Below are 5,480 nucleotides of genomic sequence, written 5' to 3' on the forward strand. Positions count from 1 at the left end.
CTTGTTGTCTTTATTGCTGCTTTTTGAGTTTTAAAGAAGTCTTTGGTTCACTTCGTCAGGTTATAATGCAAAATCTGTTCTGGGTTCAGCTAAAGGATCTTGTCATGGTATAGTCACAGACTTCCAACCCAAAGTTGGACTTGATAAATTGGTGAAGTTCAATTAAAATTAGGCAGTTTTCTTTCTTTTCTTTTTTTTAACAAAAGTCTAAAAAGTGTGGCAGGCATTTGTATTCAAATCATACAAATGCCTTCCACATTGTAATCATTGAAATCTTGTAATTTTTCTGTGAACTTGAACAAAATAGCTTGATGACATATCAGATTTAAATGAGTATCTTATCAACATACTTATTTAAATTATTGTCAATGCGGTATTGGTGATGCAGGTCCTATATTTACTTATCGGATCGATTCCAAAATATAAAGTATCGCACACCTCTGTTTCACAGAACTAGATTTCTATTCAGAAGAATTCGCACATAATTTTGTGATTTCTGAAGCTAATTTGTTTAACTTAATTTTATGTAAGTGTATTGGAATACAGGAGCTTGAGTAAAAATTCACCCTACTTTTTATTTGCAAAGAAAAAAGAAAATTCTGCATCCTTTTCCTTCTTTCCCTTCCAAAAATGGACGACTTTGTTTCTTTGTCACATAAAATAAATTGAAGTTTTTACTAAATGCAATAAAAAAAGATCAAGGGGCATGAATATTTTTGCAGGGCACTTAAGTGAAGGCAAGTGTTACTCTTGGTAGATCTCACTCCTGCATCAATAACTGACAACTCAGCGCTCAGACTGGGCTTCCCAGGGGAGTTTTTCTTCACTTTCCTGCTTTTTGTGGCTGTCTTAAGAGTCCATTATTGTAAATTTCAGAACATCTCTCGCTTCACTGGGGGAGCAGACGGGGGTTTCTCATTTAGCTGAACAACACCCTTTTTCAGAGCTCTTAAATCTCTTTTTGGGGAGGTTCAACTGCTTCATAAAACACTATTAAAGAGGTGCAGTGTAAAATGAATGGGTGTGAAAGGGTTATGTTGGCAGTAAATTCTATTTGAAATGTGATGTCAGAAAATATAAAAGAAATAACAAATATAGACTTGTTTGGATGAAATTATTTAAGTTTATAGCTCAGAAGTATGCTTCAGTATGAAACGATAAAGCAGTTTTTCTTAAAGATTTATTTTTTAATATTCGAGGCAGCTGAAGATTTTTCAATCCATCTTATTTTAGATCACCAATTCATAAGGAACGTTGCCTGAAAAACATCAACTTAATCCAAACGTGCAAATTCTTTCACATTTACAATGAATCCTATTTACTAAACAACACAGTTTATTTTTAAAATTGGTTGAAAAGTTTACCAGCATATTGCACTGAGTCAGTGAATTGCAGCATTCACTCCTGGTGAACAAGAATTTAGCAGTAATAGATAATAACTTGCATTGAGCTATTTTCCACACTCTGGTTTCACTTGTGTTAGAAATTAGACAATAGTATGTTTTAGCCAGACAATGTTTTGAAATTGTGAGAAAATTAGATTAATAGAGGGGCATGGAGATTTTTTATTCAATCAATAATTGAATAAATCCAAATCCAGGATCCTGGATTTTTACAACAATGATTTAGCTCGCTTTAATAGAAAATGACTTCTCCCTTACAATGAATTTCCAGAGAACTAAAAACCGAGCTGGCTCGCCATAAAGACTTTCCTTTTTGTTCCTGTTTTCCAGCACAGACTGGATCAAACGCCACATCGGATGAGGTCTTTTCCCCTCAGAGGTGGAGTTTTCAGACATCTGCACTGTAGGTTATACCTATTTTGAGCTGGGATCCACTGACAGAAGACTGATTAGATTTGTCATTTTTAAAACTTTACAAATTCCACCCAGAAGCTTCAAAGCGTTTTCCAAAATGCTGTCTTTCCAGGGCTGTTCAGAGGTAATTGGTTTTGCCCCTAAATCGTGCAGCCGAAACAGATGGAGGCGGGCAAAGAATGATCTGAGAAGTACATGGAATTTCTTTCGGAACCTTGATTCCTTTTGCTTGGTACTTCCTGTAGCGGAGGACATGGGTGGCCAGAGGACAAATGTGAACCGATGAAGCAGGGCATCATGACAGCATCTGTTTGCTGTCCTGAGCAGCCCTCATTAACAGGCAGAAACACTCAGGAGAAGAATCACAGATCCAACAAGACGACATGCCACAACAGTTCAGAGGCTCAAACATGGCAGAGAAGCTTGAGGTTCAAACACTAAACTAGAGGAACTGTAACAGAGCCTCCATAAATGTTTCTCCTTGTGGATGAATGATGGATCAGTTCAATAATGTCCCTGAAACTCGCTGCACTGCTTCACCCACTTCCACAGAACCAAGAGCCACGATGGATTAAATAGGAATGTAGGCTTATGTAAGGGTACATCTGGGTCCAGCATCCTCGCTATTATGTAATCATGCATGGTCACAATACATGGCTGGTTTGAATAGTTGACTTGCAAAACCCTCAGGTGACTTTAAGAAGAGACTCATATTTGCTGCAGAAACCAGGGATGGATTTAAGACTAATTCTTCCGAAAACCAAGACCGGATATTCCAAAACTGAGACCAGGCCTTCCAAGATCAAGATCAAGTCCAGACGCTCCAAAACCAAGAACTTCCAAAAGTTAAATCAGACCTTTCAAAACCTGACTTTCCAAGACCAAAGCAAATGAGGTGGATTAGTAGAACTTGCCAACAAGTGAAGGTGTCATTCTGCAGATTTTACTGTGGAATATTCTCTCTGCTGTCACATATGACCATCGTGAGACTATCACACAGCATCAGTGTTCAGGCAGAAACTTCTCCAGACTTGTTGCAAGACTGACTGCTGCCGGAGATCCATCCTGCCAACAGCATTACCATCTATACGCCTCTTTGAAGGTACTTGAATGGCACTAGTTACATTTCATTTCCCTTTGGGTTAAATAAAGTATCTTTGAATTTCTGTCTGACCGTGTGCTGTCTGAATGATGCTAGTAAAGGCCATTTTCAGCGGTTACATCCATAATTCAGTATTTAAGAAAGGACACCAACGCAGCTTCTATAGACATGAATCAATGACTGAAACATCTCGGAAAACAGAAGAACTTCACACGACCTTAAATATGTCTTGCATGTATTGACAGTGTTTATATTTTTCCACTCAAAACTGAGCGGTGCTCTGCATAACTCATTACACAGAGCACCTTTTTTCTGCTTTGAGGAAGCGGAAGCAAAAAGGGGGAGCTGATGTTTCCTCCACTCCAACCCTTTCGGACACTTACATAAGAAACACATCTGACTGAGAAGATAGGATGACGATTCGTTTCATTTCCAGCACAGACATTCGGACCGTTATGTAACCCAGCGTAAGCAGCACCTCTGACCCATTGAACAATATGATGGGAAGGTTTGATGTAAAAAAAACGAAAAATAAAAAGTCCCACAACGCTTAACCCCTGAAGGTTTTGGAAGAGGAACATATGCAGTGTGAGAATGCAAAGTCTCCCGCTGATGACTCCCTGTGGATGGATGATGAGGACGGTCCCCCACCCCAATGAAATCATCTGTGTCATCCTAATGCTCCTTCTCCCAACACAAACCGACCATATGTCAATATTTACCGAGGGATCAGCTGGGCTCTGGCATGCTGTTGGAATACAAACACGCTCATATGTCTGTGAGCCTCAGCTCGCTCGCCTGGATGCCATGTCTGTGTCGTTTTCTGAGTGAAAGGTCCGTCTCAGTAAAACGTATCTAATTCTCCTTGATTGAAAAGTACATGCTTTTTGTCTCATTTTTTTTTCTGTTTGAATTAAATTGACTGAATTGAAAGAAAATTGGAAATTTCTGAGTTGGAAAAATCACAAATTTGCTTGACACAAAAAATGACATTTGGATCTCAATCAGAAATTTTCAGGGAAAAAAAACTTGGACGTTTCTGAGTTTGAAAAGTCAGGAGAAACAACTGAGAAATTTTGAGTTTAATCTCATAATGTTTTGAGAAAAAACGTCAAAAGTCTCAGAAAAAAACAGAAACTTTTTGAGTTTTTTTCTTTCAATTATTATTTATTGACTTTTCAAACTCAGAAATGTCCAAGTTTTTTCTACAAAACTTCTGAGATTAATCTAAAAATTTCTGAGATTTTGGGCTGAAATTCACTCCCGTTTTCTCTGCCTACAATGGCCCCAACTGTGTGCTGGTACAAGATTATAGATGTTCCTTCATCTGTATTTTTAGGGATGTGTTTCTCTACATCAGAGCTCCCTTTATTTCAGGGTTAGCTAGCGACAGCTGATGCAAGCTGCTGCAGTGGGACAGTATACTTGACTCCTGTGTACAGCAGAACTATGTCAGGGCCTGAATGGCCACGGAGCAGGGAGTGATAAGCTGATTAAAGCGTCAGGGCAGATGGGATCTCTGGGTTTTTGACGTGTGTGTGTGGCTGTGTGTCTCTCTCTCTGTCAGACTGAGTGTATATCCCATGGGAAAACAAAACTGGGTTGTCTGTGTTAGCTTAGCGTGTTGTTGCAGAGCAATGCATTTACATCCGTTATCGCTTCGGACCCATCTGCCTTTCTTCCTCTCTCCCTCTCCGTCGGATCGCCTGAGTACATCCACGCTCAGTGTGGTTTTAGGATGATCCCTGTTCCCAAGATTTTGGGTGAATCTCTTAATGTAAATGTCATCATACGGATGAGTGGGTGAAACAAACTGGAAACCCCCTTCAAAAAGCAACACCTCTGACAGTTTTCACTCATCACTGAGATCTAAGTACAGAGAGCTGTGATAAAATTGTGCCACTGCAGATTTTTACGGTGTGTATATATTTATGTATATATAGTTTCATTTATTGTTGGGGAAAGCGGCCCTTCAGACCCCAACCTGAGCCTGCCTTGACCCCTGTAGCTGTTGGGAATTTTGTATTTTTATTTTCAAGAGATTTTCTGGTGTTTTATGCCAGATTAATGATTGACAGCACTAAAGCCCGCCTTCTGGCTGTGATTGGTTGTTTCCAGTTAGCGCTGGGCGGACTGGAAGAGGGCAGAGGAGCTCGATGTTTTCACAGATTATGTGTGTCATAGCATACTGTCACAACACAGGGAGTTTCAGGAAATATGCAAAGAAATATCTTTTTTTTAGAAAAGTCATACACTGCAGCTTTAAAGTGATTAGTGGTGTAGTTAAATCATTTTAAACTAGAATGCATAGCCTCAGTTTGTTTGCAGCAAGACAAATTGAGCATTGTCAAGGGACAAAAGATGAAAAACAAGCCTTTTTGGCTAATCCTGGCACATTTACAAAAACTTTATTTAATGTGCATTGTCCCTATCAACTAAATTAAATTAAATTAAAGGAGCTGACTGGAGGAACCCTTTACATAGTAACTGAAGGCACCCCTACACTCAGATTTCTCACTTATTTGTTAGGTCCACTTCATATGAACAATTGAAAACATTCT

The sequence above is a fragment of the Poecilia reticulata genome, chromosome 7 (assembly GCF_904066995.2).
Source record: "Poecilia reticulata chromosome 7, P_reticulata-male-v2, whole genome shotgun sequence".
NCBI lineage: Eukaryota > Metazoa > Chordata > Actinopteri > Cyprinodontiformes > Poeciliidae > Poecilia > Poecilia reticulata.